Raw genomic sequence first — 26515 nt, 5'->3', positions numbered from 1 at the left:
TAAAATTTTACTTTGTTTTCTTATGCTAAATACAATAGTGAATATTTATCTATCCCTTGATGTTTATTATTTCTCTTTTGTCTTAGCATGTTGTGGTTATTTTTACTATTGTAATAGGTGTATCTTATGTACTGTATCTATTTGGCAGCAGCAAGCAAGACATGATGAAGCCATACCTTTGCTTACAATTACCTCTTACTCAATGTCACCAAAACCAAGGAGCTGTTTGTTGAAAAAAAGAGGGTGTCTTATTCAATGATCATTGGGGGATCAGAGGTGGACTGAGTGAGCAAATTTAAATTTGTGAGAGTCACAAACCCAGAGGATCTTTCCTGGAGCCAACACACTAATAGCTTCATGAAGAAAGCACGTCAGCTCCTCGACTTCCTCAGAAGTCAACATTGGAAACCTTGGCAAATTTCTACATATGTGTGGTGGAAAGTGTGCTGACCGGCTGCATCACGGTCTGGTATGGGGGAACCAATATGCCTGAGTGGGAAGTTTTGCAAAAGATAGTAGGCACAGTTCAGAGAGCAGCAGCAATCATCAAGGATCCACATCACCCAGCATACACTCTGTTCTTGCTGCTACCATCAGAAGAGAGGTATAAGTACCACAAGGCTTGTACCACCAGGTTCAGGAACAGCTACTTCCCCTCCACTATCAGACACCTCAACAATAAACTCAATCAAGGACTTTGCATTTTATTGTTTTTTTTTTCTCTCTATTGCATAGTCAGTTTGTTTATGTTTTCGTTGTGCACATCTTTCTTTTGCACCACCAATAAGTGGTAATTCTGCTGTGCCCTCAGAAGAATACCAGGGTTGTATGTGATGTCATGACAATAAATCTGAAATCATGGACTTTTGTCCATGACAATAAAGTCACATTAAGGAGACATCAGATGGATCTCTCTTAAATTATCAACTCTCACAAAGGGATGTTTCCATTCTGGAATGCCTGACAGAGAACCAGCTCGGGACTTCTTCCACTGGTCTTGCAGGATTTCCCACGAGAAGATCACGGAGACTTGGCAACACCAGAACCCGCAGTTGCTGCTCTATTCAGCACAACAGAGCCTGAACACCACGGTCTCGGAGTCCTGCTACAACAAAAGGGTGAAGAAGATTGCCTGCAACGGGTGAAGACTGCTTCTTCTCCTCCTGCTGCGATGATTCCACGGCCGAGCCTGGGAAGAGGGGCTCGGCGGGTCAGGAGGACGGGGGGGTTCAGCTGTTGCCTCGCTGCTCTGGGGATCGCCCGTTTGATTGATGACGAAAATCGTGTTTTAATTCGATGTGTTTTGTTGCCACCTGTTCTGGTGGGTTTTGGTTGCAGTTGGCAGTGCTGTGTGTTTGTAATGTTGCCGTTTGAATAAACTTTGTATTGAATAAAACAAGAAAGTGCCGTCATCGCCTGGGAATTTTATTTAGTAGCACAAAGGGGAAACTGGCGAGAGATGAAGCGCACAACAGGGGGCCGGGGTGGCGCCCCTCCCCCGGCCGGGCCTCCTTCTGCCCTCCGTGTTCACCGCGCGGAGGGGAACGTGGGGCGCGAGGGAAGGTGGGAGCCGCGCGCTCGGTCTTTCCTGCGCCGAGGCCTCGCGACCGCTCGCATCCCGCCCCCAGTCCGGCCAATCTTCAGTTGCGGGTGGCGTTCCGCCCATCGTCCGTGGAGCCGGGGAGAGATTTAAAGCTGCCGCCGTCAGCTGATTGTGTTTTTTTTCCACCCCTGCTGCGAAATGGCCCCCAGGCTGAGGGAAGGGGGGAACTGGCAGTTTGGTAATCCTGTGCCGTTTCTGACAGAAAAAATGCATTGATGTAGGTTTCGAGCTCAGTTAGAATTACTTTGCAGGTGAGTTTATTATGTCTCAGGTGAAGTCCAGGAATTCTTGTGTGAATGATGCTCAAAATATGAAGTGAACAGAAAGCCTTGCTTAAATTGTGAAGTTACCCAGCAGGTGAATACCATTGAAGGTATTCTGGAGAACGGAATAAGATGAATCATCAACTAAGAGCAAGGGATATTCAACACATGAATGGGTAACCAATGTTGGGAAGAGATATTCAAACAGGAATTCTCACATAGATGAAAGTACGCATCCTTATTGTCAGAAATAAAACTTCTCACACATGAGTCTCTTTAAAACTGATGACATGACAAGCTTTATTTACAAGTCTGCAGAGTTGGACTCAACTGGCTTCTCACCAGTTAAGCCCCGATACATACAGTGCATTGATTTTTATACCCTTGTTGTTTGCCCTTCCCCTACTTATTAATACTGTTTTAATTGGTTAGTATTGCAAAAGCATTCTAAGTACAACTGCATTTTTAATTATCACGTTCGTTACGTACGCTGCGAACTCTACATACACTAAATTCTGTTTCTCACCCTTCTTATCAATCTTTTGTCTCCTGCATGTCTCTCACTATGACCATGGAAAGATATGTTTAAAAAAACATATCCAGCTGAACCTTTTGTCCTTGGCTGCTAGTAAGCTCCCTGTCCGTTCTGGCTTCCCTTTTTATGATTAATCATCACATTTTAACTTAAGCCATTTTAACCTAAATTCTCTATATATAACAATCCACCCCTTTCTCTCTTTAAAATGTGTGTATGCAAAACAGAGTCCATCAGGGCATGGTGGGCCTGAGTCACCCTTCCAACCGTTAAGAGGGAAAGGAGTGGTATTAGGAATCTGTATATAATGACCCATATTATTTCCTTCTTTTTCCACACAAGGGGTATATGGATGTTGGGTGGTATTTTCTGCCCAGCATTTCTCAGGAACTGAGGTATGGGAAATAAAATTACCCTCCTTTCTTCCCCAAATGTGGTCCTGAAACAGGACCACTGTGTCTCTGCATTTCTTACATTTCACACCTGATAAAGACATAGGCAAACTAAGAAAAATCAAAGAACATAACAATAACATTGTGAATCAAGTCTTTCTGCGAAATCGCAAGGTAAGAGGTTTTTCTCCAGGAACACAAGTCCAATCTGAGTTCGTATCAGGGTCCTGAGGCGCCTCTACAGGTCCCTTAAATCTGGATGCGTGCGTCCACCCCTTCTCTCTTGTTCGTGCTGCAGCCTCTGTAGTTAAGAGAACTTGGTATGGACCTTCCCACTGGGGCTGGAGTTTTTCAGTTTTCCAGGTCTTGATGAGAATCCAGTCTCGTGGTTCCACTTTGTGTAAAGAAAAGTCTAGAGGCGGTGTTTGTGCCAATAGTCCTCTCTTTCGTAAATCTGTAAGAGAGCGTGACAGTGCCTGTAAATAGTTCCTAACAAATATATCCCCTTCCCCCAAGGTGGGACACCCCTCAACTGTACTCCAGAAGGGAAGCCCAAACATCATTTCATAAGGGGACAACCCTACATCTTTTCGTGGGGCAGTACGAATTCTTAATAAAGCCAGGGGCAGACACTTTATCCAAGGTATTTTAGTTTCCACCATTAATTTTGTCAATTGCATTTTTAGGGTTCCATTCATACGTTCAACCCTCCCTGAGCTTTGTGGATGCCAAGGGGTATGCAATTTCCAAGAGACCTGTAATGCATTACAAATCAATTGCTGGATTTTTGAACAAAAATGTGGACCCCTGTCTGAGTCTATAGAATCCATTATATCATATCTGGGGATTATCTGCTCTAGGAGGAGGCGAGCTACTGTAGAGGCTGTAGCATTTACTGTTGGGAAGGCTTCCACCCATCGGGTAAAGTGATCTATTACCACCAACAGATACTTCCATCTTTGGACTTGAGGTAACTCTGTGAAGTCGATCTGGATACTTTGAAAAGGGCGTATGGCTAATGGTTGACCTCCCATGGTCCCTGTCCTCATCACCTTTTTATTAATTTTTGTGCATAGGTGACAGTTCTGCACCTCCTGTTGGGCCAAGGTGTAGATTCCCTTACACACATATTCTCGAAGCACTGTGTCACATAAGGCTTGGGTGCCCCAGTGGCTCTGATGATGCAGGTGTTTTAAAATATTGCGAGTTATTTCTTTATTTAGAACCATTCTTCCATCTGGTGTCTTCCATGTTCCATCAGGCAGCTGGCTTGCGCCCAGCTGAGCCATGTCCTTTTCTTCCTTAGCAGTGAAAATGGGAGCCTTTTTTATGCCTTGTCTTATTGGGATTAAGGTCAGCAAATGGACTTCTTGTTGCATGGTTGCCCTTTTGGCTTCTTCATCAGCCAGTCTGTTTCCAATTGCTGTCGGGGTATCTCCCCTCTGATGGCCTGGTATGTAGACCACTGCTATTTCCTGGGGTAATGTCAAGGCTTCTAAAGTCAGAGTAATCATCTGTTCGTGTGCCAATTCCTTTCCTCTTGATGTAATTAGACCACGCTCCTTCCAGATCTTACCAAAGGTATGCACTACCCCGTATGCGTATTTGGAATCAGTGTAAATCGTTCCAATTTTCTTTGCCAGTATTCTGAGGGCTCTCTGTAAGGCATATAGTTCACAGGACTGTGCTGACCAGCTTCCGGGTAGTCTTGTGGATTCTACTACTTTCCAAGTATTTCCTTCTATTATAGCATACCCACTTCTTCTCATTCCGTCAACACATCTGGCGGAGCCGTCAATGTAGAATTCATAACCTTCTCCCAGCGGAGTATCGCAAAGGTCTTCTCGGGTCTTGGTCTGAAGATCCGTCAACTCGACACAGTCGTGCTCCACCTCTCTCTCTGTTTCACTGCCGTATAAAAACTGAGCTGGGTTGCAGCTATTAATCTTTGCAAACTGTAGATCTTCTCCAACCATTAAAATGGTTTCATACTTTAATATGCGAGAATCAGTCAGCCATCGATGGGCAGTTTGTGTTAATAAAACACTCACAGAATGGGAGGTGTACACAGTCATCTTTCCTCCAAAAGTAAGTTTACGTGCTTCCTCTACCAACAGAGCAGCAGCCGCTACTCCCTGGATACACGTCGGCCATCCGCGAGACACTGGGTCCATCATTTTGGAAAGGAAAGACACTGGGTGTCGCTGACTGCCTTTTTCCTGTGTTAAAACCCCCACTGCTGTTCCTTGGTTATGAGTGACAAATAGCTGGAAGGGCTGTTTTAAAGAGGGCAGAGTGAGTACCGGGGCACGTGTCAGGCGATGCTTCAAGTCCTCAAACCATCCCTCCTCCTCCTGGGTCCATTTCAATGGATATTCATTTTCATTTGTCAGCTTTTCATACATAAACTTCACCAACGCTGAGTAGTCCTCTATCCATAACCTACAGTAACCTAAGAGTCCCAGGAATTGTCTTATTTCCTTCTTATTACGGGGTAACGGCATTCTAGTGATTCCCGCAATACGTTCAGGGGTAATCAGTTTCTGTCCTTTACTTATCTGGTGTCCCAGATATACCACAGTTCTCTCAACGAACTGTAACTTGTTCCTGGACACCCGTAGACCCTTTTTCCCCAGATAATTCAAGAGTCTAATTGTATCTCCCCTCATTTCTTGTTCCTTGGGTCCTGATAATAGTAAATCATCCACATACTGCATTAGTTGGGAATCATCAGATTGTGGATAGTCCGCCAGGATTTGTTCTAGCATTTGTCCAAACAGGTTCGGAGATCAGTGAACCCTTGGGGCAATACAGTCCACCGAAGCTGTCTCCGTCTACCTGTCCATGGATTTTCCCATTCAAACGCGAACATATCTCTACTTTCCTCTTCTAATGGACACATCCAGAAGGCATCCTTCAAGTCGATAACACTAAACCACTCATGGTCTGGGGGAATCCGACTCATAATAGTATAGGGATTAGGCACCACTGGGTGACGGGTCTGAACAATAGCATTCAAACTTCTTAGATCCTGAACTAGGCGATAGGATCCATCTGACTTTTTCACTGGGAGTATAGGGGTGTTATAAGGTGACATGCATTCTTCTAATAGTCCGTCTCGTATTAGAGTCTCAATTACCGGCTGTAGCCCTTTTCTCCCTTCCAAAGAAATAGGATACTGACGTTTCCTTACCGGCTAATGACCTGGTATTAATGTGACATGTAAAGGTGGGATGTCCAGACCTCCTCGATTTCCCTCCTTATACCAGACTCTCTCGTCAATCTGCCGTTCATCCTCTTCCTTTAGAGCACAGAGGTGGACTCGCACTTCTCCGTCCACAGGGAGAGCACCCAAACCTAGGAGAGCCTGTAAGTCCCTTCCTAGGAGGTTAAATCCAGCCGACGGTAACAACAAGAGGTCTTGTACCCCTTCTCTTTCTTCCAGTTTCACTGTTACTTGGGGAATTATTGATACCATTCTGGGAGCCCCTTCTATCCCAGAAATTTTCAAATTACTTTTTACAGGTTCAGTCCCGATTGGCACAGTTATTACACTACTTCGTTCCGCTCCTGTGTCCACCATAAACACCACCTCTTCTCCCTTGGGACCAATTTTTAGTTTTACCAGGGGTTCCCTCTTATACTTGGTCCCTAACATTTGGAACCCCTGACCCCCCTAATCTTCTTCCATAAGTTCGAGGGCACGCAATTCCCTCTTGTATCGGGGGCATTCCCTCTTAAAGTGTCCTTCCTCATTGCAGTAATCGCACTTAACGAACCTCCGGGGTCTTCCCTCTCTTGGATATCTTGGATTGTTTAGAGGAAGGTTTTGTTTTCTTTCCCCTCTGGATTCGGCATTCATCTGTCGGATAGTCTGTACCATAACCTTTGTCGCCCTCTTTTGATCTTCTTCTTCTCTCTGCACATATACTTTTTGCGCCTTTTTTAATAGGTCGCTTAGGGGTTTTTCGCTCCAGTCCTCCTCCTTTTCTAGTTTCTTTCTAATGTCCTGCCATGATTTGGAAACAAATTCAATTCGAATAAGCTGTTCACCCATTGGTGTACTAGGGTCCACGCCCGCATACTGTTGGACATTCTTTCTCACCCTCTCCAAAAAATCAGTAGGGGACTCGTCTTTCCCCTGGTGGTTCCCAAATGCCTTGGTGAAATTGTGACCCTTTGGCACAGCCTCCCGTATCCCTTTAATTGTCCACTCTCTATATTGTCTCATACTTGCCAATCCCTCGGGTGTTCGTTTGTCCCACCTGGGTTCATTTAAGGGATATTTTTGTTCATGGGGTCTGGGGTCCCCAGGTTGTTCATATTCCCACATGAGGAGGGCAGCCCGTCGAATCATCTGCCTCTCCTGGGGTGAGAATAATGTTCCCATTATTGCCTGCATCTCTTCCCACGTATATGTGTTTGGTCCCAGGAATTGGTCGAGCTGTTCGGCCAGTCCTATAGGATCTTCCAATAACTTTTTCATTTCTTTCTTAAATCCCCGCACCTCTGTACTAGTTAGGGGAACATTCACATATCCCGTTCCCCCTCCCGGTCCTCCCATAGGAACTTCCCTCAGGGGATTTAGGCTTATTGAAAACTTTGATGGTCCTGGACCAGTCTGGGATCTTGTCCAGGGTCGGTTTACCGGTGGAAGTTTAGGGTCCGACTCCCTTAATTCATTCTTTTTTTCCCGGCCCCTTTCGGGGCAATCAGATTCATCACCTTTCCCCTCCGGTAATGAGCTTTCCTCGGGCGCAGTAGGCACCGGGGGAATATAAGGAGGGGGAAGGTTGTCCAGAGGTTCCCACTTCTTTTCTCCCGCTACCCTCAATTTAAAACATTTTGTTAAGGATCCTGGCCAGGGAACCCAACAAAATGCATATGCTGACTCTTCTTGATTCACCTTTGGTCTCGAATTTACATATATGTTTAATGCTTGTCTAACCCAATCCTCATCAGATCCAAATTTCGGCCACCAGACCGAGGAACCTTTAATAGGTTGTTTCGACCAAAGGAGACAATATTGAACCATCTTTTTCTTGTTTTTGTCTCGATATCTTTTACTATCCCAATTTTCAAACATTCTCCCCAAAGGGCTGTCAAGGGGAACTCCCAGGAATTGTCCTGAATTTTCAGACGAGCCCTTAGATTTTGATCCTCCCATTTTCCCACCTAGATCCATTTATCGTTGCTGAGGACCCTCTCATTCTGGACCCTACTCCCTTCTTCTCAGACGCCTCTTCGGAGGTACTGTCCCTCCTTCGGTTACCGCTGAGGTTTCCCTGGGGTCGACCCCTCTCTTCTCGGCACTTCGTCGGAGGTGCTGTCCCTCCTTTGGTTACCGCCGAGGTTTCCCTGGGGTCTATCCTAGAGTCCCACGACAGGGTCCTCACGCCACGACAAAAGCTCTATACCTGATCTATTACGTTAGGTTTTTTTATCCTAACAGGTGTATCCCGTTAAACCTGTTACCCAATCCCCACACCACAATCGTAAGTCGTCACTTACCGGTGTCTTCTCGGGGATTGAACCGTCACCCTTCTCCTCTCCGTCTTGTCGTGTCACCTTGTCCGGATACCACTCGCTCAAGCCACCCGAAGCGACGAGCAAGGGACTAGGAGCCGCTGAACTCAGCGGGTTGCACCACCTCCGATGTCCCTCTTCTCGCCTCCCCTCACGGCCGGAGTGTAGATCCCGGACGAGCCCCCATTTGTCAGAAATAAAACTTCTCACACATGAGTCTCTTTAAAACTGATGACACGACAAGCTTTATTTACAAGTCTGCAGAGTTGGACTCAACTGGCTTCTCACCAGTTAAGCCCCGATACATACAGTGCATTGATTTTTATACCCTTGTTGTTTGCCCTTCCCCTACTTATTAATACTGTTTTAATTGGTTAGTATTGCAAAAGCATTCTAAGTACAACTGCATTTTTAATTATCACGTTCGTTACGTACGCTGCGAACTCTACATACACTAAATTCTGTTTCTCACCCTTCTTATCAATCTTTTGTCTCCTGCATGTCTCTCACTATGACCATGGAAAGATATGTTTAAAAAAAACATATCCAGCTGAACCTTTTGTCCTTGGCTGCTAGTAAGCTCCCTGTCCGTTCTGGCTTCCCTTTTTATGATTAATCATCACATTTTAACTTAAGCCATTTTAACCTAAATTCTCTATATATAACACTTATTTTGTGAAAGTTACTGACAAGGTGAAGGGCAGCTCTTTCTTTCCACTCACATACCACTTTTAAGTAACCCCTAGGCCGTAGGTGCTCCGTGATTCGTAAAGTGGTTGTGAATGGAAAGAAAAAGTTGGTGCATGGTTTCAGAACTCCAAAGGAAATGTGCATCGACACTATTTCTCAAGCAAAATATTTCTGTGACAATTGGGTCTAGAGCAGTGGGTCTCAACCTTTTTTTCCCCACTTACATACCACCTTAAGTAATCTCTTACTATTCATAGAGCACCTATGGCATAGGGATTGCTTAAGGTGGAAAGAAACAGTTTGAAAACCACTGCATAAAGGAACATTCACAAACCGAAAGGATAGTTAAAACAGGAAAGTCTGCAGATGCTGTGATTGTTGTCCAATACACAAAAGTGCTAAACATCTTTAGAGAATGAAGGGTAATCAATGTTCTCAGCCTGAGCCCTTCGACAAGGTATGAGCAAAAAAGTAGACAGTCTCCTTTTATTCAGGCGCCTGTCTACTTTTTGCTCATACCTTGTCGAATAAAGAGGGAGGACGGGGCAAGGGAGGAGTAAAAGCTAACAGGAAATAGGTGGGAGGGTAGAAGAGAAAAAAAGCTGAGAAGTGATGGGGAGGAGGAAACTGAATGGAGAGAGACGGGAAGGGCATGGGGAGCTGGAAGAAAGGACATTGAGGGATAGGGAAAGCAAGAGAATCAGGGGAGGGGTTTAACAGAAACTGGAGAAGTCAGTGTCAATACTCTCTTTTTGGAGAGTCCCCAGATGAAATATTAGATGTTGTTCCTCCAATTTGTGGTTAGTCATGACTCAACTCAGCCAATTTAAGAAATTATCATTCTTTTAAGGTATTCCCATTAACTGAAAGATTATGCCACATGTCAAATGAGACTTCATATGCGGAAGCACAGCCATGGGTTGAAGAGCTACTAAAACATGAATAAATAGTTTGAAGGGATACTGACCATATGAAGGGTTACTCAATGTATGTAATGGTGGAATACAAAGGGATACTCAAAATGAAAAGATATTCAACAAGGCATGAGGCACTGAATATCTGATAGATGTGTCAGTGTGCAAATGGGATGTGGAATCAAAATGGTTGTTGCCTGTTATTGTCCCTGTTATTTCAGCAGACAGACTGAAGGTGCTCAACAAAGTAAACTCCCAGTCTGCAACCAGACTCTCCCATGTCGAGGAGGCCATGACTGGCGCACCGGATTCATAGGATAGTGAATACTTGGATATTCAACATATGAAATGATACTGACCAGCCAAAATGATACTATGTGATGGAATACTAGGTGACATCACAGCACTTGAGAATATATGTAAATAAGTGAAGATATATGTAATTCACTAGGGAAAGTGTACTCAAGACTTGAAGGAATTTTCACCTAGAAAAGAGATTTGCACAATAATGTTGATAGAATGGTATCCTACATTGAGAAGGATACTCATGACTCAACTCAGCCAATTTAAGAAATTATCATTCTTTTAAGGTATTCCTATTAACTGAAAGGTTATGCCACATGTCAAATGAGACTTCATATGCGGAAGCACAGCCATAGGTTGAAGAGCTACTAAAAACATGAATAAATACTTTGAAGGAATACTGACCATATGAAGGGTTACTCAATGTATGCAATGGTGGCATACAAAGGGATACTCAAAATGAAAGGATATTCAACAAGGGATACTAAATACACAAAAAAAGACTCACTAGTTGAAGTACACTTGATATTTAACCAGTATTGTATTGTGCAACTAGATGAAGGGAAACTCACCAATGAATGAATGGAAACCAGGCAAAGGGATACTCAATACGTGATGGGAAAATGAGGGCATGCTAGGACACTCGGCACTTGAAAAGATACTCAACGTGAAAGGAAACTCACGGAACAGAATAATATTCTTCACAAGAAATGACACTCAACATAAAAGTCATCTTAGCGGTTGAAGGGATAATAATCAGGTGAGGGGGCACTTGTCATGTCAAACAATACTCCATAGACCCTATGTGATACTATTCCAATTACCTGAAAAATAATGTAACCTCTCTGACATCAGTTTAATGTAGGTTTGTGTTCCCATTAATAGATGGGAACTGTGGGAAGCTTATTTCACTCTCTTCCAAACAGCAGAGAGCGATTTAAGCTACAGATCTAGCAAATGACTGGCTCTCTGGAACACCATTTTTTGTTGATCTGGTGAGTGAATGTTTTTTTCATAATCAGTTATTCAAACTATGTTAGGCATTTTGAAACATCCAAGCCTCATGAGTGCTTTCTGGATTTTCCCATGTCACAACACCCAGGCTCATGAGTGTGAGGCACCAACTGAGTATTGGTGACTGCGAATTAAGCATTCTTGAATGGAATCAGACAGAAGTCATGAGTGAGGTTGTATGTATAAAAATAGATAGTGTGTTCAAGAATCTTGACAAAGACTGGGGTGGGGGGGGGGAGTGTGGCATGGTTGGTGTGGTTAGTGCAGTGCCTTTACAGTGCCAGTAAGCAGGACTGTGGTTCGAATCCCACGCTGTATTGTAAGGAGTAGGTACATTCTCCCCATGACTGCATGGGTTTTCAACAGGGGCTCCGATTTCCTCCCACTATTCGAAAAGTACTGGGAGTGCAGGTTAATTGGGTGTAAATTGGGCAGCATGGACTCATGGGCTGAAACGGTCTGTTACAGTGCTGTATGTCTAAAAAAAATTTAAATTTAAAGACAATTAATTTGTGTGCCATGAACCAGCAAAATGAAATTCTTTTAGAAATAACTAATGCTGGTAATGATTCCAAGATTGAAAAAGACAGTTGATACTTTTTGCAATTGTACACCACATTCAGGCAAAATATGACACTAGGCATTTTGGGGTTTAGAGAGAAAATTCAAGATCTTGCATCCCAATAGCTTGGTGTGTCCACTATTGATTAAATGATTAACTTCAGTAGAACAGCCCAGATGGGAGGAGCACCGAAATTTCAGATGGTACTTGGTCTGCAAATCAAAGGTAGGGAGGTCTTGGAAAGATAGGAAACCAAAGATGAGTTAAAAATTAATCTGCTCTGAACTTCTTTGAGTTTTAGTGTACATTGAACAAAGTAATTAACCTGTTTATTTTGAGCTAGTTAATGGTTGTGTTTGATTAGCACACAAAGCAAACAGACAGACTTGGACTGAGATGAACCAAGCAACAGCTACTGGACAATTACATATTATTCAGGTGAAAGTAGCATCTGTCAATTGACTGTGAAGCTGTCTGATTATCATAAAACCAACTGACTGGGCCCAAGTGCATCCTCAAATCCAGGGCTAGGAGGTGCAGTAACTTTTGTCAGTTGGCTACAATGCATCCTTCACAGGGCACTTATGTCTAGACATTAAGTGTTTGCCTTGATCATCTCCTGAGAATGAATAAAACGACACATCCAGTCTATGGTACAAAACAGGCCATTCATTCAACCCTCTGACTTTTGCTACACACGGGTCTCCTCCCACCCACCTTTAGCTCACTTAATCTGCTCCTCCTTAATCTGCTCCTCCTTCCACTTGTTTTCCTTTCATGTTTATCTGGCTTTTTCTTCAGGGAGTTAATTTTAAATCATGCTGTACCTATGCTCAAGCTGTTAAGACGTAATTCTTCCATCTCCACAGAAAGAAATGGCTTGCCAAAAAAATGTATCCCCATTTTAATTTTCACTGGCTGCTGGATAATTTTCCTGACAGTATACTGTGAGATGACAGCAGTACAATGATCTCTGGGGGAGAACAAGAAAGGAGCTTCTTTCAATTATTAAGCTATTTGTAATAGTTATCAGGAAGATATCACTGTCAGATCTATTTGTACATCATGCAAAACCCTTTACTTTGAGTGAATGTGATGGATGGGACCAAGTCCCAGTTACCACCATCTTCAATTTTACACCTCTAATCACATTCATTAGCACCCGAGCTGCGAAATCCAGAAGTGATCCAAATTTTATGTTTGGGTTTCATTCATCTGAGCAGAAATGGAAAGTATCTACTTTTCTCATATTCTCAACTAGCACTTCAAATAATAACTATAAAATACCCATAACCTATGAACTCATATCTCCAAGAATCTTTCTTTCTATGGTATTCTTCCTTTATGGCCAGATTTTTTTCTGGAATGTTTTCAGTATGTTTCTAATATTTCGAGTACATTCCATTTATTTTGTCTGATTATGCAATAAATTATATTTCTGAAGGATAGAGTTGTATGATTTAGAATGAGAACACCCATCCCAAGCTAGAAAGTGACAGGAGCCCAATAAAGATTTCAGATTTATTGTCAGAGTGCATACATGACATTGCATACAACCCTGAGATTCTTTTTCCTGAAGTCAAGGTAGAATTACCACCTATTGGCAGTGCAAAAAAACTACACCATGTACCCATGTAACAAATAAAGAACTATAAATAAATGACTATGCGGTACAGAGAGAGAAAAACATTGAAGTGCAAAGTAAAAGTCTGTGGCGGCACACTCTCTCATGGCGAACCGGCCCCACGTGTAACCCCACGTGGCGGGGCAGCCATGGGAAGATGGCGCTGTCAGGGTTTTCTCCCTGCCTCAATTCTCCTGCCCAGCGCTGCCTGGGGCAGTGATTATGATGTCACAATGCACGAGGTGACTGAGCTCATGCTGCCCTTAAAAGGGCGCGCACTGAATTTGAATAAAAACAGTCATTAACAACTTTCAATGTGGTGGCTGAGACTTTCTTGGCTGTGTCCAGCACTACATTGGTGACCCCGCTGAACCCAGACACCTCTCTGGTCTCAAGAACATGGATCCGGCAGAGATCAACGCCATTGCCATCAAACTGCCCCCCTTCTGGACCCATCGCCCATGTATGTGGTTCGGGCAGGCAGAGACACAGTTTCAACTGAGGAACATTTCAGCAGACGCCACGATGTTCTACCATGTCGTGAGCGTGCTGGACGAAGAAACGGCAGCCAGGGTGGATGTTCTATTACACAACCCACCAGCCGAGGGTAAATATCCTGTCCTCAAGAACATGCTCCTTGGGACTTTCGGGCTCTCCCCTCACCAGCATGCCTCCAGGCTCCTGCACCTCGACGGGCTTGGGGACTGCACACCATCGGCCCTAATGGACGAGATGCTGGCGCTGGCGGAGGATCACAAACCTTGTCTCCTATTCCATCAGATCTTCCTCAAGCAGATACCCAGGGATATCCAACCTCCTGGTGGATGAGGACTTCATAGATCCATGCCAAGTCACAGTCCGAGCAGACACCCTCTGGCGCACCATGAGGGAGAATGAAGCAGACCTCAGGTTGCGCGGCCAAGAGCCAGCCGTCCGCAACACTGTCCCAAGCACAAGCTGGTGCTTTTACCATCAGCGCTGGGGAGCGCAAGAGCTGACAACCGTGTGACTACCAGGGGAAAAAATCTGGCCAGCCACTGTTGATGGCTACGACGGCTGGCCACATGGACAGCCTCCTTCACGTTACCTACAAGTCCACTGGCCGACATTTCATGGTGGACACAGGAGCGGAGCTGAGCGTCCTGCTCCTCACCGCCCTTGAGACACACACCCAATCTCGTGGTCCCACCCTGCGGGCAGCCAACGGTTCTGCCATCAAGACCTTCAGTACCCACAGGGCGCAGATCCAGATCGGGAAAGAAAAATTCCACTGGGTTAGTGTTAGCTTCAGTGGGTACTGTGTTGTTAGGGGCCGACCTCCTGAGGGCACACGGACTATTGGTTTACATGAAGGGCAAGAGGCTGGTCAGCGCTCGCACCTTCCATTCAGTGTCCCTGGATGCCACAAACGCCTGCAGTCCTGAGATCACTGCCATCACCACTTCCAGGGATGAGTATTCAAACATACTCCATGAGTTCCCCGCCATCCTTCAACCATGATTCAGCACCACCTTACCACCATATCTCCACGCAGGGCCCCCTGCTGCATGCAAAGCCCAGACGACTTCCACCCTAGAAGCTGCAGCTGGTAAAGGAGGAGTTTTCCTGGTTGCAGGAGTTGGGGATCATCCGTCACTTGGACAGTGCCTGGGCATCCCCACTCCATACGGTACCCAAATCCTCCAGGGGCTGGAGACCCTGCGGCGATTATCGGCATTTGAACAACGTGACCACACCGGACAGGTACTCGATTCCACAAATTCAAGACTTCTTGGCTAATCTCCACAGCGCGCAAGTCTTCTCCAAGGTCGATCTGGTGCGGGGGTATCATCAGATCCCGCTCCACCCCAAATACATCGGCAAGACTGTGATCATCACCCCTTTTGGCCTCTTTGAATTCCTGCGTATGCCTTTCAGCCTCAAGAACGGGTCCCAGACTTTTCAGTGCCTCATTAACGCAGTGGATAGGTACTCGGACTTTGTGTTTATCTACTTGGATGATATCCTTATCGCCAGCCGCAACCATGAAGAGCACAAGGCCCACTTCCGTACCCTGTTTGCCCGACTGGTGGAGTTTGGCCTCACGGTCAACGTGGCCAAGTTCCAGTTCAGCAAGGAGATGCTGCAGTTCCTGGGGCATACCATCTCGGCAGCAGGTGCTGCCCCGGCGCCAGAGAAGGTCACGGCCGTCCAGCGGTTCCCCAAGCCAACCACCCTCAAGGGCCTGCAGGAGTCGGTGGGGATGGTGAATTTTTATAATCGGTTCATCCCCGGCACCGCCTCCACCATGCAACTGCTGTTCGCGTTGATCATCACTAAGGAGAAAGTCCTGAATTGATCAGAGGAGGCAGAGACAGCTTTTGCCGCAATAAAGGATGCCCTCGCCCACGCCCAGAGGCACACACGGTGCTCTCGGAGGACGCCTCACCCAAGGCAGTAGGGGGTGTACTCGAGCAGTGGCTAAATGGACAGTAGTGCCCACTGCGCTTGCCGGAGCTCAAGTACAGCGCTTTCGACTGGGAGCTCCTGGCACTGTACCTGGCCATCTGGTACTTTCGATATTTTCTGGAGGGCAGGCCCTTCATGGTGTTCACAGACCACAAACCCCTCACACAGGCACGCGCGATGGCCAAAGGTCCTTGGTCAGCTCACCAGCAACGCCACCTCTCCTACGTATCAGAGTTCACCACCGACATCTGGCACAGGGCAGGCAAAGACAACGTCATGGCGGATGCGCTCTCTCATCTGGCAATCAACGCTCTTCCCCCCGACCTTGACTACACACAGTTGGCATAGGCCCAGAAGCTGGACACAGAGACGCAGACTGTCTGGACCGCCATCTCTGGCCTCAAGCTCCAGGACATTCAGTTGCCCAACAGCCCGGACACGCTGCTCTGTGATGTCTCCACTGGCTCACCGCGCCTGGTAGTCCCACCGCAGTGGAGGTCAAGGGTTTTCAGCTTAGTCCATGGCCTATCCCACTTTGGTGCGAATGGTGGCAGAGCGGTTTGTGTTGTACAGGCTCAAAAAGGAGGTGGCCAAGATGGCAAGGAACTGCACCAGATGCCAGGCCTCCAAGGTACACAGGCCCAAATCCAGCAATTCGACCCAGTGGTACGGAGATTTCAGCACATCCACGTTGACATCATAAGCCCCCTGCTGGTGTCCAGAGAAGCGCGCTACCTTCTCACAATAGTATGGACCACGAGATGGCCAGAGGCCATTTCTAACAAAGAAGCTTTCGCAGAGACGTGCGCCAGGAACCTAGTCAGTCATTGGATCGCTGGGTTCAGAGTCTTAGCGCACATCACCAGTGACAGGGGTGCCCAGTTCACCTCCGCGCTCTGGGCTCAGCTGGCAAACTTCTTGGGGGTTAAACTCCACCAAACCACAGCCTACCACCCGCAAGCAAATGGTTTGGTGGAGAAGTTTCATCATCATATGAAATCCGCCTTCATGGCTTGCCTCACTGCCCCAGGCTGGACAGACGACCTGCCCTGGGTCCTCCTCAGCATCAGAACAGCACCCAAGGAGGACCTACAGACGTCTTCTGCGGAACTGGTCTATGGCGTGCCGCTCTCGTTGCCCGGTGAGTTCTTTGTCCGAGCATGTGAACCTTTTGGCAGATCTCCATAAGAAACTATCCTCGCTATCCCCCCCGCCTCCCTTGCATCATGGCATCCAGCTGACACATCGTCCCAAAGAGCTGGATTTGGCAGAATTCGTATTTGTTCGGTGCAGCCCACATATGGCACCTTTACAATGCCCATATGAAGGTCCATACAAGGACCTCCAGTGGTCCAGCAGGACTTTCACTTTGGACATAGGGAGTAAGCACAAATTTTTCACCGTGGACCATTTGAAGGCGGCGCACTTAGACCTATCACAGCCGGTGCAGACGGCCATGCCCAATCGTCGGGGCTGCCCGCCCAAGCGGGATGGTTGTGTGGCAGCGCACTTTCTCATGGCGTGTAACGCCACTTGGCGGGGCAGCCATGGGAAGATGGTGCTGTCGGGGTTTTCTCCCTGCCTCAAGTCTCCTGCCCAGCACGCGCCTGAGGCAGTGATTATGATGTCACAATGCACGAGGTGACTGAGCTCATGCTGCTCTTAAAAGGGCGCGCGCTGAATTTGAATAAAAACAGTCATTAACGGCTTTCAATGTGGTGCCTGAGTCTTTCGTGGCTGTGTCCAGCACTACAAGGTCTTTAAATTGTCCCTGATTGAGTTTATAACTGAGGAGTCTGATGGTGAGTATCTGGCTTGTTTTCTATTCAATCCTGAAAATATAAAATGTATTGCTTTTTGTCATTTTATTTGGCCACCTGCTCGTATGTAATTCCTTTCACTTTTTAACTGATTGACCTACACGGCCGGTTCAGAAGGCAATAAAGGGCTAACCACGTGGTTTAGGACTGGATTCACATGGAGGCTCATTACCAGCAAGAATGGGGAGTTTGATCCAGAGAAGAGGAGTAACACACAAAAGTCTACAGACACGGGCCTGGTCAGTACTTGGAGGGTAGACTGTCTAGGAACACCAGGTGCTGTAGGTTTCTGTGAGGGGTGCTGGACAAAGTGGCAACTCTCTGTCTGCCTTACATTTGACAAAAGATAAAGAATTTCATGTATGTTACATTCCAAATGTAGTATTACAGAACAATAATGGAACTTTTACCTTTACCATGTTATTTTTTTAAAAACTTTATTTATTCGTTCAAAAAACAAAATAATATATGACATATGCAGCAATTAAACATTAACTTTTTTTATATATAGAAAAAAAAAGAAAAGACCCCCCCCCCACCCTTCAGCCAACTCTCCTAAGGAGAGCCATAAAGAAAGAATATTAAAGAAAAAGTTAAATATACATATTAAAATCTAATCAATATAAATTGAAATGTAAATATTCTGAGTATAACAACCACTTATTAATTTAAAAATTAATTATCATGTGAACCATAAGTAATTTTTTCCATTATTAAACAATATTTCATCTCATTATACCATCTATTAATATCAATCATATTTGTATCTTTCCACGTACTAGCAATACATTTTTTTCGCTACGGATAAAGCAAGCTGAAACTTATCTAATCCCAAACCTTTCAGAAGTTGCAAACTATCCAATAAAAATACTGTTGGATCTAAAACTATTTTAATCTTATACAGGTATTCTAAATAAGATTGAATTTTCTTCCAAAAAGATTGTATATGTATACATGACCAAACAGCATGAAAAAAAGTTCCAACCGTATCACCACATCAAAAACACAAATCTGATTCATGAAAACCATACTTTTTAAATTTTTCAGGTGTCAAATATAATTGATGTAAAAAATTGTAATTAATCATTGCATAACATACATTTATCAATCTAGTTACACTATCATAACAGATATCTAACCAATCATCTTCAGAAAAAATAAAGCCAATATCCACTTACCATTTAATTTTAGATCTATCCCAACTCTTTTTATCCATATCATCCTGTAATATTTGATACATAGATGAAATATATGGTCTCAAATGTAGTCATTTTAGGTAAAATCATATCTCTACCAAACATGCATTTTACCAAAGATCGAATTTGATAATAGAGAAATAAAGAGTTCTTATCAATACCAAAACCACCTTTACCATGTTAGAAATAAAAACACAATGCTGGAGAAACTCAACAGATCAAACTGTGTACTTTATCTTTCTTTGGCTTGGCTTCGCGGACGAAGATTTATGGAGGGGGTAAAAAGTCCACGTCAGCTGCAGGCTCGTTTGTGGCTGACCAGTCCGATGCGGGACAGGCAGACACGATTGCAGCGGTTGCAAGGGAAAATTGGTTGGTTGGGGTTGGGTGTTGGGTTTTTCCTCCTTTGCCTTTTGTCAGTGAGGTGGGCTCTGCGGTCTTCTTCAAAGGAGGCTGCTGCCCGCCAAACTGTGAGGCGCCAAGATGCACGGTTTGAGGCGTTATCAGCCCACTGGCGGTGGTCAATGTGGCAGGCACCAAGAGATTTCTTTAGGCAGTCCTTGTACCTTTTCTTTGGTGCACCTCTGTCACGGTGGCCAGTGGAGAGCTCGCCATATAATACGATCTTGGGAAGGCGATGGTCCTCCATTCTGGAGACGTGACCCATCCAGCGCAGCTGGATCTTCAGCAGCGTGGACTCGATGCTGTCGACCTCTGCCATCTCGAGTACCTCGACATTAGGGGTGTGAGCGCTCCAATGGATGTTGAGGATGGAGCGGAGACAACGCTGGTGGAAGCGTTCTAGGAGCCGTAGCAAAATATAAAGATACAAGACCAATGCTTTGGGCAGGAAGGAGATCAGAAGGTGACCATAACCCAAATGAGATATCAGTACCATTAAGACATGAGGTGGGGTGGGGGGGGGGGGGGGGGGAGAAGAAAATCAGTGGACAAAACATAAAGATTTAAAAAACCATGATGCTCTTCTGAAAACAATCTTTGTCAGTTGTCCCTAGTGATTGTTGATGGGCAGAACATGCTATGGTCTTTTCTGGTTTCCTCCTGTGAAACCACCTCTTCTCTGGCAAGTATCTTATGCAGTCTGCCCAGTTTCAATCTGCCCTCCTAAATTTCACTGCTTTAATGAAATTTCGCCAGGTCCACCAAAAAAAAGAGGAAACCCTTTAATTTTTGGTTGATTATTTATTTAATTCTTTCTTGTTTTCAGTCTTTCTTATTAATCTATTCCTTGCTGTCATTATGAGAATTATTTCTGAATTATGAAAGATTTCAAATTGATGTCCCGTGATCTAAGATAGTTCCTGAGGCTATATTTTAGGTTGATTGGTCAACCGCAGGTGGCCAGAGGTATAGAACTTTTGAGAGATTTGTTAGTAGTAGAAGTAATAACAGCAAGGATTTCAGCGTCAGTTTTATGGTGCATTCAGAGCAGTATCAAGAATTTGCTGCTTCGGGTTATTACAATAGAAATAATGTTTTTCTTTATTCCTGTAAGTACTTGCAAATGCTAAGCAATATTGTACTTGGTGATGCATACACTCACTGAATTCTGGATCAATCCTCTCTTGAAGAAGTCAACACTTATATACTTTATGTCTCTTCTTATGAAAGAGCTGACCCTTACTGGGAAGTTGCTGTCTCTTATATATAGAAAAAAAAGAAAAGATGCCCCCCACCCACCCTTCAGCCAACTCTCCTAAGGAGAGCCATAAAGAAAGAATATTAAAGAAAAAGTTAAATATACATATTAAAATCTAATCAATATAAATTGAAATGTAAATATTCTGAGTATAACAACCACTTATTAATTTAAAAATTAATTATCATGCGAACCATAAGTAATTTTTTCCATTATTAAACAATATTTCATCTCATTATACCATCTATTAATATCAATCATATTTGTATCTTTCCACGTTCTAGCAATATGTGGGTTTACTCCCTTCTCCTGAAGTTACTGGTTCTCACTGGGATTCAGGTCCTCTCTGAAAAATTTCAGATAGCCTTCCCTCTAGAAGTGGCTGACACTGGGGTACATTTCCAACACAGTGGGTACGTATCACACACAAGAAGCCATTCTTATTGCTTAACCCGGGGAATCAAATATTTGAAGGCTATGTGGACAGGATGTAGCGCAGCTAGGGTGTATACACCTCACCTAGTGTCCAGTTATTGATTTATTAATTTCGTAGAATAACACTATTTTATTTGATAATTGATAGCAGAGTATGGAGTGACAAATTAACTACACACCTTGTTGCCAATGTTAGGAATGTGGAAGATTTGGTAGAACTACAGTCATTTGTTCAGCTGTGTTCAACTGACCCAATATGGACAGGACAGTGATTGAACCATACTGTCCTAGCTGATTTAGCCTTTCATCTCTATCTGACTGGTGATTTTGCATTAACAGTAACCAGATTGGCTGGTATTGGTTTAGTAGAGAAGCTGCAGATTTTTGATCTTTTTGCAAGGTCTTAAAAGGAAAGATTTGCTTCATTCTTTCAGAGAGGCTGTTAAAAGGATGGTACATTAATCCGGAGACTCAACTTCAAAGTGCTGTACATATAAGAACTGGTACAGACCTCATTAAAATCCTGAACAGAATTAAGTTTTTGTGCTTGTGATCCTGGAAATATAATTTAACAAAGAATTAATCAGACAGCGGATCCATGTTTGGAATATGATTTGTAAGTTGGTGAGTCCAGGTAATGATGTCATTGCCTAGCCGATAGTCCTTGTGGGATTTTTGGAATTTGTTTGGCCCACAACTCATAGCAGGACAGGTTTTAGACTTTCTCACACTTTGAATTGTTCCCCAGAGACCTGGAAAGCTTGTGTGTCAAGTTTTATATTCCGAAATGAAGGTCACACTCTCTAAAATTCCTTTTTTTATATTCTGCTATACCTCCACTGGTTGTTGAAAAGCTGCCTGCTTGGTTAGAATTCTTGCTTTCCTTGTTTATGGACCTTTCTAGATTCTTTCTTTGGCTTGGCTTCGTGGACGAAGATTTATGGAGGGATATGTCCACGTCTGCTGCAGGCTCGTTGGTGACTGACAAGTCCGATGCAGGACAGGGAGGCACGGTTGCAGCGGTTGCAAGGGAAAATTGCTTGGTTGGGGCTGGGTGTTGAGTTTTCCTCCTTTGTCTTTTGTCAGTGAGGTGGGCTCTGCGGTCTTCTTCAAAGGAGGTTGCTTACCGCCGAACTGTGAAGCGTCAAGATGCACGGTTGGAGGTGATATCAGCCCACTGGCGGAGGTCAATGTGGCAGGCACCAAGAGATTTCTTTAAGCAGTCCTTGTACCTCTTCTTTGGTGCACCTCTGTCTCGGTGGCCAGTGGAGAGCTTTCTAGATTAAGGACATACTAAGGGATACTGTGGTACAAATTGCCTTGTGTTATCCTTTCCCAATACATCTCATGCCAAAAATTAGGAGTACAATATATTATTAACAGCAGCATTGCCCATGCTCAATCTTTGTGATTTTTGGTCTCAAACAGATGTTTGAAACAGGCTTTAGAATCCATCTCCTCCCTCCAGCAATTCCTTAAAGAAGGACCAACTGCCTTTTGAAATGTGCTGCACAAAATTAATTATTAACGAATGAGGTAGATATGTGGTACTCTTAAATAAAAGTTAGTATCTGTTTCATTTACTTTACTGAAGCATCTTCTCTGAATTTGAGAACAGAAAATTAATCTGCCATGCACTCTCCAACGTTCCCCAGAGTTCAAGAGACAGAATCCTCCTTCTAACCAGTTTATTTGTTGCCCATCACAACATCACAACTGTCAGGACTTGTCATTCAGTGAGTCATTTTGCACCTCCCTTGGGGCCCAGCCAATACTAACACCTGGGACCCTCAGAATACTGTAATTATGCCCAGTTATAGGCTCGGTTTGAGCCATTGTGTAAACACTCCTCTAAACTTGACAAATTATTTCCGTTTCATTTTGCAGCAACTTCACAAATTTCAAACCCTTCCCCATCTCTCTATGGTGCCTGAAGGCACTAACCTCCTCCCCTAAAGAATTGACTCACTGGGTGAGGGGTTTCAGGTAGTTAATTTGAGGCACTGAAGGCATCAGCTCATGGTCATTCTCTGATATATTTATATGAGGATGAGGACTATTGAAAGCGTATGAAAGTAAATAATAAGCAAAGCATGCACTTTTTCCGAGTGGCACTCAGAAATAAACATTCCCCCAAGTGACACATTGAATCAGAAACATCCTGGTACTCACCACCTGATCATAAGCTCATTAACAACTCATTGTGGTACCTGCTCATTCAGATGCAGTTGATTCCACAAGTGGAAAGTTAATGTAATAAGAACAAAACATCATTTCTTATTGGCCACCCCAGATCACTGATTAACACTGTCCAATTATTTAATCAATTCCCTGACTAATGCAGTTTTTATTCATTGTTGGACCTACCATTCCCATGCCATTGGTCTCCATACCATGATTGTTATTGTTCTGTGCCAGACATGACTTCTTCAGATCCTTTTAGACCATTCATACAGATTCATCAATTTTTTAAAAAATTACTTTTACATATACAGTTAGAACCAATTAACCTACAAACCCTCCAGTACATTTCAAACAGTGGGAGGAAACCCATGCAGACACAAAGAGAACATACAACTTATTACTGATTCTAACCCCTATCCCAATTGATGGCACTGCACTGTAACAGCGTTGTGCTAATTGCTATGCTAACTGAGCCACCCATCAATCCTCATCCAAATGTCAGTAGGATATTTAGTAACTTGGACTTGATAAGCTTCAGTTAACACACCAACTAGTTACGAATATGTTGAGGCTGCAATTCTGCAAAAGAATTATTAAAATGACAGTGTTATCACTCGTCATCTCACCTGACCTATGATTACAGGTGCCAAACATAATTCCGTGCAATCTCTGATGACAATGGGTGGAATGGTTCTGCAACTTTTCTATTTCTTTGTTAAATGGGGGATTGACAATCATACGAATGTACAAGTATAAGCCAATGAAACAGTGTTCTCCTTTCTTTGGTGCAATACATTCAAACACACATGCAGACGTTACACACATACAGACAATGATGTGTATGTGCAGTAGATATACAAATATTAAAATAAATAAATATTATTGCTAAATAAATAGTTCAATCATGGAGGGTTTATATGAGCAGTTCATCAGTCTCACTGCCTTTGGGAAGAAGTTGTTTCTCAGCCTCGTGGTTCTGGCTCTGATACTCCTGTATCTCTTTTCTGATGGGAGCTAAAAGAAGCTGTGTGCGGGTGGTAGGGATCCTCACTGATTTTGAAAGCCCTCTTTAGACATCAATCTGATAAATCCCATCGATGAGGGGGAGGGAGACCCCAGGGATCCTCTCTGCCACTCTTATGGTTCTGTGGATTGACCTCCAATCCAAATGCTCTCTAGTAACTGTCACATTACTGGATGCAGCCAGCCACGACACTCTCAATAGAGTTCCTTTAGAAAGTTGATAGGATGGTGGCCAGTAGTGTTGCTCGCCTCAGTCTTCTCAGGAAGTAGTCACTGTTGCACCTCCCTGAGAAGTAAGGAGATGTGTGTCCAGGATAGGATACTTCTTAAGTGGACTATAAGGAACTTGGTGCTCTCTGCCCTCTCCACTATCAATCTATTAATGTGTAGTGGAGGATGGTCATCCCTGGTCCTCCTGGTACACACTCATCTCCATCGTCTTATTCATGTTGAGACTCAGGTTGTTATTTTTACACCATTTCACGACATTTTCCACCTCTTCTCTGTCGTGCCACCTGGAAACGTGATGACTCTGTTTAAGCTAGATCTGATGTTGCACTCGGGTCAGTAGAGTAAACAAGAGTGGGCTGAGCACACTGCCCTGAGGTGCTCAGCGTGACAGTGCTTGACGTTCTGCTTCTAACCCAGATAGACTGCAGAATTCAGTTACAGAGAGGGGTGTTGTGTCCCAATGAGGACAGCTTCGCCATGAGCCTCTGGGGTATGATTGTATTAAATGCCAAGCTGAAGTCAGTGAATAACAGGCTGGTGAATTGAGGTGTCATTCTCTAATAGGACAGGATGGAGAGGATAAGGCTATATCACGGTTCTGTCTGTTTGTAAATTGAAATTTGGAAAAAAGTTCCCATCAGTTCTTTCTAAACCTCCTTCCTCTCACCCTATATCTTTGCCCTTTTGTTTTAGATACCCACATTCAAGGGAAATATTCTTATCATCTAACCTATCTCTCTCATTATATGTGTGTACTTCTATTAGGTCACCCCCTCAGCATCCACATTAGAGAAAATAAACCCAGCCTGATCAATCTCTCCATATTATACTGATTAATCATTTAGTTGGAAAGATGAAACATATGATACAGTCTCTATAGCTTTCACTTGATCTCTCTGAAGCAGAAAGTTGGGATTCAGGGGTGTTTTTCTGACTGGTAATCAGTAGTGAGCAGAATACCACAGGGGTCAGTGCTGGGCCCATAATTGCTCATGATGAAAAAAAAAACAGTAATGATCTAGAAGTGGGGACGGAATGTAGTGTATCTAAGTTTGCTGATGACACTAAATTGAATGGAAAAGCAAATTGTGCAGAGATATGGAGAGTCTGCAGAGATATATAGATACAGTAGGTTAAGTGAATGTGAGGTTAGCTTTGGGAAGATCAGATTATTATTTAAATAGCAAGCAATTGCAGGATGCTTCCATGCAGAAGAATTTGGGAGTGCTTGTGCATGAATCACAAAAGGTTAGTTTGCAGGTGCAGCAAGCTGTCAAGAAGGCAAATGAATTGTTGGCTTTCATTGCTTGAGGGTTTGAATTTAAGAGAAGGGTGGATATGCCTCAACTGTACAAGTAACCAGTGAGGCCGCTTCTGGAGTACTGTATGCAGTTCTAGTCTCATTTGGAGGTGGTGCAGAGAAGATTCACCAAATTGATTCCAGAGATGAGGGGATTATCTGATGAGGAGACATTGAGTCGTCTGGGACTATACTCGGTGGAATTTAGAAGAATAAGAGGGGATATTAAAGAAATGTATAAAATTATGAAAGGCATTGGTAAAATAGAGGTTGGTAAGTTGTTGTTTTCATTTGTGGGGGAGACTAGAACTAGGCGACATAACCTCAAGATTCAGGGTAATAGATTTAGGATGGAGATGAGGAACTGCTTTTCCCAGAGAGTGGTGAATCTATGGAATTTGCTGCCAGCTGGCAGTGGAAGCTACCTCAGTAAATATATTTAAGATAAGGTTGAATAGATTTTTACATAGTAGGGGAAGTAAGGGATATAAAGAAAAGGCAGGTGGGTGAAAATGAGCCTATCATCAGATCAGACATGGGGGTCTTATTGAGCAGGTTCGATGGGCAAGATGGCCTACTTCTATTTCCTGTTGTTCTGTTCTCTTGATTTGATCCCTGAAGGCTTTAAGTACAAAGAACAGAGGTAAAACACAGGATCCTGTTGACACCGTGGTTAAGTGAATAAACACACAAATGCTGGAGTTTGAACTGCTGAGTTTCTCCAGCATTTGTGTGTTTTTTTCAAGTACAAAGAGCAAGGCACTTGTGCCAGAACTCTATACAAAAGTGCTG

At 44.0% G+C, this 26515-nt stretch overlaps 1 protein-coding gene across 5 annotated transcripts in view; it reads left to right on the top strand.

Annotated features, from left to right (window-relative positions):
- Positions 1-1454: 1454 nt before the first annotated feature.
- LOC138754401 (paired box protein Pax-7) overlaps positions 1455-26515 on the top strand; it is a 214171-nt gene continuing 189110 nt past the window's right edge. For 2 of the 5 annotated variants that reach the window (XM_069918635.1, XM_069918634.1), the window contains exon 1: positions 1455-1854. The gene's annotated coding sequence lies outside the window, so the exon portion shown is untranslated. Of the gene's footprint in view, positions 1855-16931; positions 17016-17043; positions 17677-26515 lie in introns of those variants that run through there. The other 3 variants (XM_069918630.1, XM_069918632.1, XM_069918631.1) reach the window with 2 other exon arrangements.

The sequence above is a fragment of the Narcine bancroftii genome, chromosome 2, assembly GCF_036971445.1.
Source record: "Narcine bancroftii isolate sNarBan1 chromosome 2, sNarBan1.hap1, whole genome shotgun sequence".
NCBI lineage: Eukaryota > Metazoa > Chordata > Chondrichthyes > Torpediniformes > Narcinidae > Narcine > Narcine bancroftii.
Note: the sequence above shows the minus strand (reverse complement) of the source record. Positions and strands in the feature narration are given on the sequence as shown.